Consider the following 14,722-nt stretch of genomic DNA (forward strand, 5'->3'; position numbering starts at 1 on the left):
ATCCAGTAAGAAGCTGTAAGATGTTCAGAAGCTTGTTTTGAAGCTACTTTTTCACAGAAAGAGGACTCTCTTCTCTCAGATTTATATTACAAATCATTAAGAGTAGCAAAGTTGTATCCGAAGATGTTTTTATTTACACTTCATACGTGACTGGGAAAATCTCCAACTGTCCATGTCGAGGACAATTATTTTATTATAATGTGAGTTGATTTGGTTAGTGGAGACTACTAGTGGCTATCGGGACGGTGGGAACTAGCCGACTGCCATTCCTGGGCCTAGCCATGGACGAGAGAAGCCTCCGGCAGATCGGAAGCCAGAGATTGCGGGCGCCGAGCCAAGCGCGGTGGCTTCCTTCAGCCGCTGTAGCGAGGAGGCCCTTCCCTCGGTGGGTCCCACAGCGGTCACTCGGCGGCTTGCGCGCATGCGCCGACCCCGCGGCGTCCTCCCCGGCTCCTTCCCTCCTTCATCCGGGTCCTGGGCGAGCGGGCGCCGTGCGCGTGTCCCGCGGCCGAGCTGCTAATAAAGTTGCGCTGTGGGGAAGCGCAGCTACGGCGCCGGGAGAGCGCGCGCCGCCGGCCCGTGAGTGAACGTGGGGTCTCGGGAGGGGCGGGCGAGCGGGACCGGGGTTGCAGGCTCTGCCCGGACGCGGCTCTGCCCTAGCGGCCGGACACGGGCCGAGGCGGGGGCGTGCGGGCGCGGGCGGAGCGGAAACCACCCGGGCCTGAGGGGCGGGAGGTAGGCCGAGTCCCGGCCTGCCGGGGTCCAGGCAGGCGGCGATGGTGCGGCCCGTCTGGCTGTGGAGGCCTCGCCTGCCCCGGGGCGTCCCCGGACTGTGGTGGGAGGTGTTCGGGACGCCCTCGCGGGGATCCCCGGCCCCCCTTCTGTCCGGAGGAGCGGTTTGTTCTCCCTCATCCAAGCGCCACCCTCAGTACACACCCCTGGTAGGATTGCAGCTCGGCCGAGCAGCCCGGTCGGCTACACTGCAAAGCCGTCCAGTGGCTTGATGAATCCGTGCCGCCGTCGCTTTGTGTTTCAATGATAAGGATCTACGCTTATCGGTGGAAATTACACTCTGGGCAGTTGTGACCTGCTGCTGCGCTCAGCTGGTAGTTAGACCCGGTTTCTGCCACTTGCCATGCCAGTTTTCATCATTGCAAAGATTTCTTCTACTTTATGTAAACTTTAGCGGCAAGGAAAACGACTAGCAAGGTCTGTTTGCCTTCACCATATTCACCCCCTACCGGGGTCCTTCACTTCAGTGTCTGTACTCATATTCCGGTCTGTCCCCCTCCCCCTCCCTCTTTCCTGCCTTCCCCTTTCAGCTGCTGTTATTACGTGGAGTTTGGAGCCTAAGCTTTGAAAACTCCCATGTGGCGCCTGTCTTAAGTCGGAGCATGCTCAGTAGCCAAAACAGATTTTGGTCGCAAAAAGAACTGGGGCGAGGATAGTCGGTTATTTGGACGTTTGCCCGCTTCCTAACAAAATGTTCCAATTCTGGTTTGGATGGCATTGGAGAGTGGAGCTGTAGGCCAGCCTAGACGTGAGGAATGCCTGAACACCCTGGGCCAGATCTCTATCTTGATTGTAGAGACATTGTTTCCTGACCAGCTGGAGGTCTAGAGAGAGACTGGGGGGCCGGGGGAAGCATTCCTGGCTGCCTGTGCGTTTATATGGGTGTGGTACTCAGTGTATCTTGTTTACCTTATCTTTCTGTGGAAAAAGTTTTGAAGTCTGGTTGGGTTTGTCACATCATGCCTGTTGCCTAGCACCACCAAAAGTGTTCTTATCTAACAACGAAGACTGGATAGGTGGAAGGTTGTGGGTTGGCCTCACAGAAGTTGAGAGAAAGGGGTACTTGAGTTGCTGTTTTTTAAATTCTTTTTTAAATTCTGTTTTTAAACGGGAGTAGTTAAATTTCCTTAAATTAGAGTACCCGAATTGCCCAGAATGAATTAGTTTTTAACTTTAATTTGAAAGCTGAAAGGTTGAAAACCTTAATCCCAATAGATTAGTAACTTTCCAAGCAGTTTAGAGTTGCTGCTAGATGCCAGTTTTGTGGGGAAGACAGTACCTAGACACGATGTGAACATTTATTGATCTGAATATTTTTATGCAATTAGTGTGTTCAAAATTCAGTAAATAGGAATTATTTATAGATCTGAACAAATTATTTTATATTCTTCCTTTTACTGCTACTTTGGTAACTTTTTTCCTCTAAGATGAATCAGAGGTTTCAAGAATACGAAACAATTCTTAAGAAACAAATTAACAAAGTGTAACCTTCGTAAAGGTTGTATTTACTATGTTTAGATTTTTAAAATTTAACCTTTGCATAATTGTCTCTATAGCATCCTCCGTTCTTCCCTCTCTACCTTGCTGCTCTCTGAGTCAGTGTGCCTTTCCTTTTCACATAGCTGCTGTTCTCGCATAACTTTACCCGTTTATTTTTGTTAATAAAATCAATTTGTCATTTATGCTTCCATTCCTTTCCGATCACAGCTGAAATAGGCAATAAAAGTTTGATGAACCTTCCCAACTAACTTTCCTCTTAGATTTTAAATGCATCCGTATGATATGATCTAGTTGAAAGAAGAGAACAGTGAACGGGAAGAGAAAAGAATAAAATATTTTTGTAGGTTCTGTGCAGATTTGGTGGAATTATCTACTTGTCTGGTTCACTGCGGTAGGCGCCACAAAAATGGGTAGATTGATGTGTGTTGCATTTCTTTCCCCTCTGGCAAAGTCAGTTATTAATTTCAGAGGGAGACAGTGGCAGAATGTTGTTACTAATGAGGTTTGAATCAGATTGACTGGTTATGTAACATGTTGCTGGGAGTATTATTAAAAGTTGCCTTCTGTAGCAAGATAGAGGCAAGTAAATTCTGCTTACCCTCTTCACTGGGTTTTAATTCTTGGCTGAACCTGAAGGCACATTAGACTATAACCATAATTATACCTGGGCAGCCTGTCTGTTTCCTGTTTTTATCATGAACCCAAACATTATGATTTGCACTGATGATCTTTTTTGTCCCTTGCATTAAGCAGAGGCAGTATGTTTTCGCTTGCTTCTGAAAACAGATTTGTAACTTGGTCAAATCAAAGATACTGGCTTCTTAGTGTTTTGAAGACTAGGCAGTAAAATATCGAACATTTTTAATTTCTTTGTAACTTGAAATACTATCTTAAAAAATCTATTTCACACATATTGTTTAATTGTAAATTTTAATGTTACCAGTAGTTTGTAGAGTCTTTGAGTAAGAAAGCCCTTTTTGTTTATGACTTACCAGTGTTTATGATTAACCAGATGTATATGTTGATTCAGGCAGTGAGCCACACATTTGGGTGAATTTCATAGCTGACTTGAGTACTCTTTAGGATATAGCTGCCTTTATTCCCCTGGTTTATCAGTCTTCCCTGTTCGCTTTACTTCTAGAGGATCTATGTTCTTTGTCTCTCTTTTTTTGTGCTTCATACTGCGCACAAAAAAGAAACTGAAATAGTTTCTTTTCTTCAAATGTTACAGGTGCCGTATACCCTATGGGTTTGCCAGTGTATTGATAAGGTCAAAGACATTGGAGAAGATTTCCTTTTGTTAGGGACAGTCTTATAAAAGGAAATATTATAAACAGCCTGGGGGATGATTCTTACTTCTAACGGTCTGGATATTTTGGAGAAAAGACTATCTGGGAGGGTAGGACCCAAGAAGACTGCACAGAGATAGTACGCATTCTCCACCAAAGATGATGATGAATGACCTCACAAAGTCTCTCCATGTTTTTTTACACCTTGCTTTTCTACTTCCAAAGTTAATAGAATAAAAATAATTGAAATTCTTAGTGCTGGATTATCCAATTCATTGCCATGACCTAGACCTCGGAATCTGAGAGGTGCATTTACTACTTGGAAGGTTAAGATATAAAATTCTCTTTGAAGAATTGTTAAAAACTAGATTGTTGTTAGGACCAGCTAGTTTTTCAGTCTCATATTCTAACAGCTTTTATTGTTTCACAACTTTGAAAAGATGGTGTAATTACAGAGTTACTAGGTTTTTCATAAATAATCAGCTAGTTCTAGGCTCTGTAGTTTTGATACTTTTTTGCCTTGGGCACCTAGGTTGGGGAATTTTTGTTCCCTTTCTAGTAGAGAGGTGGTTTTAGTGACTTTTCTTATTGTATCCCTAACTTGGTTGTGATAGTATTTTAGAAGAAAGAATTCTTTATTAGATGGTTCTGTGTGTGCAGTACTATAATTGGAATTCACTATTGGAAGATGGTTGTTAAAGTACATTTCGTAAATAGGGTTTGCTCTTGAATTCTTTGGTACATCAGTCTCTGCTTATTTTATATATATATATATATATATATATATATATATATATATATATATATATATATATAGTTTACAGGCTGGTATACTTTGGAAATCTGAAAATGGCCTTATCTGTTGTGAGATTTAACTGGATTTTTCTTTTTGGTTTCCATGTATGTTGTTTTGTTATTACTGAAAATAATAGTAAGAAAAAAACTAGTGTCACCTTCCCACCTTTCTTTGAGCATAGCAGCTGGAGTCCTGTGAACAGTTTTACACTTTTCAGATTTAACTATGATCTCAGACTATGGCTGGTACTTTCAAGGCAAGTTTTGTTCTGTTCACTTCTGTTTTCATGATGTGTTAGGATTTGCCTAGCATCCTATCTGGTAGGCTGTATAAGTTGAGATCTAGTTATTCTGGTTTGTGTATTTCCAGGAAAAGGGGGGTGCTGCAGAACTTTTTCAAAGCTAGTCTTTTGTTTTCTTTCCCCTTCTTCACATCATTCTGCCCACTTAGGTGAGTAGGTGACTTGACCTCTGGGGTACACATGAGGTATCTGGAAAACATCTTCATAAAGCATTGGAATATATGTTGTGTACACAAGTTAGCACTTTGTACTCCAGAGACACATTCTATAATGTAATGATTTGGTATCTGCCCTTGATGATTTTATAATTTAAAGGAAAGCACTATGAAGGTTGACCAGCTCTGTGTCTATTCCTGTGCCTACAAGCCTCTACAGGTATACTCAGACACATCTGGCAGCAATGTCAGAAATCTTGCAGGCTCTGGCGGTGAGTGATACATCTAGATCAGGCTCTGCTTAATTAGAGGACTTAGAGGAGCAGGCGAGGTTTAAAGAGTGATTAAAAACTGGGAAACGGAAGTCTGGATGTAGGAGATAGAAAAGTAGAGACTTGTGTGGTCACAGAGAGAGACTAGGTGAGAGTATTATGGTGTGAGAAGTGTCAGGGATCATGAGTTCAGCTCCTGGATGGCTGTGAGTGAGAACTTTGGGTGTCTTTGGAAATTGGGAGCCACAATTGGGAAAAGTGGTGATTTAAGCGTTTCTCTAGGAAAATGATTTTGATTTTACGATTGTGATTTTATTTCCTCCTCTTTGTAGATGTTCCAATAAAGAATAGGATTTCTGAATCTAGGAGAGTTTTGGAGCCAACGTGCTCTTGGTTTCTTTCTGTTACTTGAGTGTAGTCGTGGATGTGGCTTACGTGCTTTATAGTAATTGTATACCTAGATCTAGGATTGGTTTGACAGTGGTGGGGGGGTGTCTACTTTTGCTGATACTTGGTGACTAAGGATGTTAGAACCACAGGGGTAAGACATTTTTAAAGCTTTACCCCCACCAACCACAAAATGTTATCTTTGAATGTATACAGGTAAGTGACTGTCTCCCATTGCAGGTGGTCCTAAGGGCCTTGGTTCTCAAACCTACTGCAGAACCTGGGACGCTTGTTAAAAATATGGGAGGTAGGGCCCTACTCTCAAACCTAATGAATCTGAATTTTGTGGAATGGTTATGAGGAATTTGTTTCTTTAAAACCCCTATCTGTAATTCTTCTGTGTAGGTTTGGCTGAGACGATGGTGGCTTGTGACCCATATGCACATTTATTTGCATGGGTTGATGTGCTCAGGAGATTGCCTTTTGGCTAACGGTGTTGGGTGAAATTTTTGGATTGGTTTGCTTGCCTTTTATTTTGAATTGAAGCAATTAGAGAGATGTCGGAGCAGAAAGTGAAGGAGCTGTTTCTATGAATTTACCTCTGAAGTCTGGGCATGAGCAGTGTGTGTCTATGTGTGTGTCTGTCTGTTTGGGGGAGACTGTTGAGGGAAGTTTGTGTGTGTGTTTATGGTAGGTCGGAGGTTCTACTCAGGTAGTTGAAGTAAGAACAAGACTTTTGGTTTCTTGACGTTAATAAAAATTCATTTGAATGGAAACCTGGTAAAGTTTAACAACATTTTATTCATACATTTAATGTATGTAAAATGTAACTCCTGATCATCCTTTAGCTTCCCTATCAGCCTTTCCCAAATCATTTGATGACAAATCCTATTCTTTGGGTAGCCCAGGCTGATGCCTTGGAATCATTATTGACTCCTCCGTTCTCACATTCCATGTTCTCTTCCATCAGGAAACCTTTTGTCTCCCAAAACATGTGAAATTTTCCATTTCTTACCACCCCACTGCTGTCACCCTGTCTGAGCCATGATCATCTCTTACCTAAATTGCTTCAACTCTGAACTGATCTCCCTGCTTTTTACCCCTGCTGCCCACCCCCGCCCCCATTATTCTTAACATGTGGGCCAGAGTGATTCTTTAAAATAATAAAAGTCTGAAAATGTCATGTCTTCACTCAGAGTTCTCAGATGGGTCCACATTTCACTTACCGTAAAAGCCAAAGCTCTTATCATATCCAGCATGGCTCTCTTACCTATTTGACCCCATTCCTTGTTTTCCCCTTCTTGTTTGCTTTTTCTCTGGCTTCATGGTCTTGCAGTTAACTTGAGTGTGCCAGGCATGCTCCCTCCTTGGGATTTTCACATTGCCTGTTGCCTTTGCCTGTACTAGTTTTCCCTTAGATATCTGCCTGGCTCACTCTTATTTCCTTAAAGTATTGACTCAGTTGGTGCCTTCTCAGAGAGGCTCAGCCCAGCCACCCTATTTAAAATTACACCTCTCCCACAGTGCTCCCCATCCACCTTCCTCTGCTTTATTTTTCTCCATACCATTTTTCACCTAACGAACTATACTGTATCACTTATTTATTGTCTTTTGTCTGTCTCCCTCCACTGGAATGTAAGCTACATGAGGACAAGGATTTTGGCCCCCTTTATTCACTTGTATATTCCCAGCTCCTAGAATTCTACCTCAATAAATAGACTTTTGAATGAATAACTTGAATCAATTTAACAAGTTCTCTGAATATGCTTACTACTGTTTTTTAAAAATTACATTCTAGTGGGAGAGACAAAAATCAAGTAAACCAACGAATAATTACAAATTGGTAGTACAGTGAAGGAAATGAATATAGTACTGGATTAGAGATTAGGGAAAACCTACTTTATATAGAGTTAGATGATCAGGGAAGGTCTCTGGGATGATAGCTAAAGCTGAAGCCTTAGTGATGAGAGAGCTAGAAATTAGTGGTTGGAGATTGAGGAAAGTGGTCCAGGCAGAGAATGGCATTTGTAAAATCTGTGAGGTACAGAAGATATTCCAGTACAGGAAGATAAATGCTTTTGAAAAATGAATTCTTACTATTATTTATTGGAAGCAGAAAGTATTTGCCTCTAGTTTTTGATTGACTCTTCTTAAATTTCAGCCTCCAAATTTGTATAACCCTAAATATACTGGAGAGAATTCTTTTGAAATAAGAATGACTCTTATTAATCCTCTCTTTAGTAAGAATTTTAGTATAGTTGAGGTACATCTGCACTTTGGTTTTAAAGTAGTTTTTTTCCCCCTAACTATACAAGAAATTCATGTTTATTTTAAGATGTCCAGAATTGCATGAAGCCGAAAGTAAAAAGTACCCTGAACCCCCACCCTACCCCCATGGCTAGTATCCTTTCAAATGCTTTGTATTCACATTCTCTTTCATTCATTAGACAAATATTTATTGAGCATATGTAACACTAGGCTTACAGTGATGAGTGAAACAGATATGGCTCTTCTCATTTACATTCTTGCCAGGTTGTACAGGTAAATGTAAAAACATAGATATGTTAAGTGCTATGAAATAGAGGTAGGTGAAGCAGTAAGTGCGTATAATAGGGGAATTTCACCTAGGCAAGGTAGTCTGGGAAGGCTTCCCTGAAGAAGGGATGCTTGAGCTGAAATAGAAGTAAAGTGTGTGTGTGTGTGTGAGTGTGTATGTTTTGTAATGTGATAGATTCTTTTGTAATGCATGATATCTCTTAATTTTATAAGATTTTCATTTATGGTTGAGGTGCCACTCTTTTTCTTTGGATTTCCAAGGTACTGCTCTGTGTTGTTATTGTTCAGTTGATAGTTGCAGTTTTTCAGAAGAATTTCAGGGAACCTAATACACACAGGGATTTCTGAAGCTCATAATTAAATCCCAGGTTTCTTTCTAGCTGTCTGAAATGACAAAACCCATTAGTGAAAGAGTCATCTAGTTAGGTCTTCGTAAACCAGAGGTAAACTATAAAAAGCCAAGGTAATAGCAGATAATGTGTTCACAGTTATTTTCTTAAGTCCCTCCAAGTTCTGATGTACGAAGTAGCACACATTCCTATCTACTCAGTTACTGGCCTTCTGTGCTTGCTGTATATATTTTTTACTCTGTTTTAATACCCCATCTCTGTGGAGTATCATATGGAAATCTATAGTAAAACTAAATGATGTGCTAAACAGCATATGAAGCTCTTCATAACATCTTCTCTTTTTCCCATTATTCTTTATGATCATTGAGATTACAGATAGTATCTTTTAAGCCTCAGTTCCTAGCACAGAGTATTCCTGGCTTACTAGGCACCCAATAAATTTGAATAAATCAAATTCAACTCTTACTTATCTTTGTATCATCCTCCAAATTTTTATATTCATTCCTCCTATCTTGAGCTTTGTCACATGTGCTTGGACTTGGATCAGTACTTGCTTCCTTATACCCCTCCACCATCACCTTTTTGCTTCATCTTGGCAATAACTAGAATTCCCCTTTTTGGGTGAGCGGTGTCTAATTCTTTCAGCTTTTAAACCTTTACTTTCTTTTTTTTTTTTTGGTTGTGTATGTGGAGTCTTAGTTCCCCGACCAGGAATCAAATCCGCACCCCCTACATTGGAAGTGCAGAGTCTTACCGCTGGACTGCCAGGGAAGTCCTCAACCTTTACCTTTCTTGACTGCCCCATTTCTCTTCTTGGTGGTCAGCAAGTCCTATGGATTGTTTATCTGTAATGTCCCTCATAACTCTTCCTTTTCTATCTCTACTACCGTCACTACCTGGTCTGCGTACCACCACCCTGGTGCGGCTTCCTCTCATAGTTGGATTACATGTTTTCCATTTACCCTCTCTGCCCCTCTTGGTTAAGTCTTTACTTGGCTATGTGCTGTTGCCATTTTTGTCTTCTCAAAATGGCTCTTTGAACATGTCTTTCTGCTTAGATAGAACTCTGTACTGCATATAGGATTACTTCTAGCAGCCTGACTCCTTTGCCTTATACTGTCTTTCTTTGTTTGGCTTTCATTCTGTGGTGGTATCTTTCCCTTTAGCTTCACGATCTAGCTGATTGTCTCCTCCTAGTCTTTCTTGCCTCATTTGGCTTAATGATACTTGGTTTTCCTTATTCTTGTCCTTTATTACCAACTGGATTATGAATTATAGATATACATATTCCTTTTTGGATCTTGTGATAGTCATTCCTGAAATCTGTGCTAATATCATGAGCAGTTATCCACACCTAATCATTAAGGCTTTTATTCACTTAAGTGCTGTGTGTGTGTGTGTGTGTGTGTGTGTGTGTGTGTGTGTGTTTGGTTGGGGGGAACAGGGAGCCTGTCAGAGCTAGGTTATTGTACATTTGCTGAGCCCTCCACTTTTTGCTGTCACCAGCCATTTGAAGCACAGTTAATTCCTTCTTAAGCAATCATATATTCATAAGTGTGTAATCTTTTCACCTTTTCCTCCCCTGTTTTCCAGTTATATTGGCATAATTCCTCTTCCTTTCTGTTCTTTTTATGGTTCCCCTAAATAGATAGAAGTTTGAAAGTGATCACTAGATATCATTATATTCACTCAAAACTGCAATACTGATGAGAATTGACTTACTTTACACAGATTATCCTGTGTATTTCCTAATGGGATATTAGATTTGGGGGGATTCTCTGGGTTTTAAGCTAGAAATAGAAATTCCCTGAAAGATATCTTGGGCATTGTTCAATTTAGTTTGTGAGATTTGTTTGTTTGTTTTATTGACTTCTTTGTTAGCCTCCTATGCATTGTTTTAAGAAGACTTGGCTTTTAAGAAGGCTCAGTTACTATTTAGCATTCAAAAAGGTTGGGTTAGTATGACTCCAGAAGAGTAAAAAGAAAACAGAATTTGTCTTCTGTCCCCAATTATGCTATTGAAACATGGCTTTAACATTTATAAATAATAACTATTTTGAAAGAGCTTCTCGTGGAGGTTTATTGCAAAAGAAAATAATTCCATGATTTAAGTTCCGTGAAGCCTACTGATATTTTGGTTTTCATAGGAACTAAATAAGTCACCTTTAAAGAGTAATAACAAATATTTTATTCTCAATGGTGTACTTTAGGTTAGCGTCAATGTATTAGGTGGCCCAGGATGAGGATGACAGAGGCACAAATAGAATTTGCTCAGAAGCCAGGTTTTCATGTAGGGTATTGTCTTACGTATCTGGGCTGTCAAATGCATCTTCTCATCTACTTAGAAGAAAACTCGGAGGTAAGCAAGCCCTGGAGCACTTGAAAGTACCAGAGGTACAAAATACGTACTCTGTGCTAAGTAGGTCCTTTTGGAGTTAGAAGAAAAGGTCATTTTCCTTAGGTAGTTTATACATCATTAGGTAGTAGCCAAGCTTCTCCAAAATCAACACTCAGGAATGTGGGAGATGCTGTGAGGAATGGAGAAAGGGGAGGCAAGAAAGGAGAATGAGAACAAGAAAGAAGGGAGAGCAGTAGATACTGGTGGGAAGTGATGGGGAACATCAGAAAGGACTTTGGGACAGGAGGAAAGAAAAAGCTGCCTTATTTCTTCTAAGATACGCATTTTTTCCACCTCATAACATCTCTGAAATTGGTATGTGTCTTATAGCCGATGGCATCTGAATATTGGTTTTGGCTAGGTGGCAGTTTTGATGTTGTTGTCATTGCACGTGCATGATCTCTGCCTTTGCTGTTTTCATTGCTGTCATTTCTTTCATTTACACCCTCTGGGAAGATCAAGGAAGCAACAGTATCAAAACTTGCAGGATGGGTGTCAGTGGCTTGAACAACAATCCTGGAGTAATATTGGAACACTCTTCAGACCTACAGTCTTGATGGCAGAAGGATGATATTATGAAGAAAAAAATCTAAGCAATGAGAAAGCATGGTGTGATAGTTTAATTTGCAGCCTTTTCTTCCTTCAAGGTTCATAAAATAATGGAACCTCTTAAATAGATGGCTTTGTATATTTGATGAAATAAAGTAGCCCAGCTGTGTATTTAAAATCCTGAGCCTGATGTCAAAAAATTTCATGATTGTTGCAATAATAATGACTACAGTTTCCCTTTGCTCAATATGTACTGTGCCAGGCATTAAGTGTGTATCTCATTTAATTCTCAGAACTGATACTCATTATACAAAATAGGAAAAATGGATATATAGGTGTGTTAGATTCAGAATTTGAACCCTAGTTCATTAGACTTCAAATCTGGTGTTTTTGTGTGTTACAATACGTATATGAATATCCCTGTGTAGATTAGCCTTATTGTATGTATCTAGTCACTTTCCTTGTTCTACCACCTATGTTCCAGCAAACTGAACTGTAGTATTTCCCCATCCTGGTAGATAAAAACTCTGATTTTATGTCTTTATCAGAATAGCATTTATGCCTAAGATATAGCTACTTCATGCTTTTTGTCTCCCTCCACTCCCTTCCCCCAAGGGCCATCCCTTGAATTTCTTTTAGCATCCTATACACCCTAGGGGATCTGCCATTCTCCCTGGTGTATTGCAGATAGGAATGGGCACATCTTAGTTGATTATTAATTTGTAATTCTTACGGTTAAGGTCTGGACTTGATTTATCTTTTAACCCTTTAGCATCTAGTTTAGTGGCTCGCCCTTTTTAGGTACACTCAGTAAGTATGTGTTGTATAAATAAGAGTATAAGTCTGCTATTGAGTTTAGCATGGGTGGTATATATTTGTGCCTCAGTAGACCCTGAAAGCATTGTAGAAAGGGAGTACAGAGGACCAAATTTAACTACCCAGCAATCTGTAACCTCTAAAGGCTGAAGTTAATGAATATAGCCTTTTTGGACTTTTCTCTATTACTGGGATAGGTTTAGAGATAATATAGAAGAGTATTGTTGTTGGTTGTGAATACAATCAGCTGTTTGAATTGAGGATGGATGTTCTCAGTGTTTCTAAATTCATTTTATTTAGTGAAAGGCGAAGGGGGTGTGAAAAATTGAACCAACTTTTCAATAAGAGATTTAAAATTAAACCTTTTGGGTACTAGAAAACCTAATCATACTCTTATTTTCAAAGGTATTGCAGGTTCACTGGGACTCATATTGCATATGCTAGTATTTGCAAATCAAAAATATTATTATTTTACTCTATTTTTTGTATACGTAATGAAAAAATTCTATCGTAATGGAGGGCTTTTGTGAGGGTAGTAAAATAAATCTGTTGCTCTATCCCAAGCACTCTGATACTTTTATTTCAATTTGTGGACCAATGTCTTATTTTAAATATATATTTTACAGAAAAGATGACAGGAGAAAATTGATCTATCACATGGGTACCATAAAACAGTTTTACCAGGACTTCCCGGGTGGCACAGTGGTTAAGAATCCGCCTGCCAATGCAGGGTACATGGGTTCGAGCCCTGGTCCGGGAAGATCGCACATGCCGCGGAGCAAGTAAGCCCGTGTGCCACAACTACTGAGCCTGTGCTGAGCCACAACTACTGAGCCTGCGTGCCACAACTGCTGAAGCCCATGCACCTAGAGCCCGTGCTGCACAACAAGAGAAGCCACCACAATGAGAAGCCCGTGCATCGCAACGAAGAGCAGCCCCCGCTTGCCGCAACTAGAGAAAGCCCGTGTGCAGCAACGAAGACCCAATCCAGCCATAAATAAAAAAATAAATAAATAAAATTTAAAATTAAAAAAAAAAAAAAAAAAGAAAAGCTTATGCTATATTTAGGTCTTCATGAGCCAATGATAATTGGTTCAGGAAAACACCCATTCAAAATGAAACCACTTAGAATGCAGACCAGTATTTCATACTGAATTGTGAATAAAAGGTCTGATTGGGACTTTATCTTAAAAACTTAAAATTCTGGAAAATCATTAGGTTATAATTGTAAACATGCATTAAGTTTTATAATGAACAAAGACTGAATTGAGTATGGATAGGCTTAATTTTTCTCACAGAACAATTTAGTAGCATGATATGACATCCTTCATGTTTGACATTTGTGGTACTAATATTAAGAGCATTTTTATTTTTGTGAAAATATTCATAAAAATATATATGGATTTTCCCATGGACTTCTGTTAATCCGTTGACAGTGAAGTTATTATTGCTTACTGATAACTATAAAAGTGGTGAATTTCCCAAACTCACTGTTCATCATAAGTACAAACCACTGCAGGAGTACTGTCCATCTGGGTCATATTGTATTATTCCTGTGGGTCTCAGAGGCAAAGGGAACCGCACATCTGACGCTTATGTTGCTTGATGGGCCATGATTGATAAAGTCCTTTGTCTTTCTCTGACTCAGGAGTCTCATGTTCTTTGACAGTATGCATGAAACAACAATAGACTTATTTGTTTATAGGATAGTAAGGTAAAATTAAATCCCAGACCTTGCATCTTTTGCTCTCATTTTAATAAACTTTATGAAATGTTACAGTTTTTGCAGAATTTGCAGTTTTACTTGTGGTGTAGAAGCTGTTATAGTAAGGGAGATGCTAGTGAACAAGAACTAATTATAAGTGATCAGTACACTAGTAAATTTTTAAAAGATACTTTAAATTGAAGTATATCTTAAAATAAAGTGCACAAATCTTATGTGTATAGCTCAGTGAAATTTTATGTATGTGTACATCTATACCACCATCACCCAGATCAAGATATAGAAATTTTCTAGCTCCACAGAAGGCTGTCTTGTCCCCTCTTAGTAATATTCTTGCCTCTGATGCCATAGGTTAGTTTTGCCTGTTTTTCAATGTCATGTAGTTGGAATGATAAAATGTGTAATCTTTTGTATCTGACTTCTTCAGTATATCAATGAGATTCATGCATGTTTTACATGTGTGTGTTCTTTTTCATTGCTGTGAAGTATTCTGTTGTATGAATTTATTACTATGACTTATCTACCCACTCTACTGTTGATGAATATTTGGGTTATTTCCAATTTGGGACTATTACAAATAAAGTTGTTATGAACATGTACTTGCCTTTAGGTTGACATAGCACTTGTTTCTGTTGGATATATACCTAGGAATGGAATTGCTGGGTCATAGGGACCTATGTTTAGCATTAGTAGCTGTTGTCAAACAATTTTCCAAAGTGGTTGGGCTAGTTTATATTTTTGCTAGCAATATGTAAGAATTGTTCTGATTGTCATGAACACCTTCTCTCTCTCTCTCTTTTTCTTTTTTTTTGTGGGATGAATATCAGGAGTCCAACTT

At 39.6% G+C, this 14,722-nt stretch overlaps 1 protein-coding gene across 1 annotated transcript in view; it reads left to right on the forward strand.

The window, feature by feature from the left end:
- Positions 1 to 453: 453 nt before the first annotated feature.
- The window catches only part of SMAD5 (SMAD family member 5), a 50,216-nt gene continuing 35,947 nt past the window's right edge, over positions 454 to 14,722 (forward strand). The window contains exon 1 of the mRNA XM_068535932.1: positions 454 to 579. The gene's annotated coding sequence lies outside the window, so the exon portion shown is untranslated. The remainder of the gene's footprint in view (positions 580 to 14,722) is intronic.

Source organism: Eschrichtius robustus, chromosome 2 (assembly GCF_028021215.1).
Source record: "Eschrichtius robustus isolate mEscRob2 chromosome 2, mEscRob2.pri, whole genome shotgun sequence".
NCBI classification, from domain to species: Eukaryota; Metazoa; Chordata; class Mammalia; order Artiodactyla; family Eschrichtiidae; genus Eschrichtius; species Eschrichtius robustus.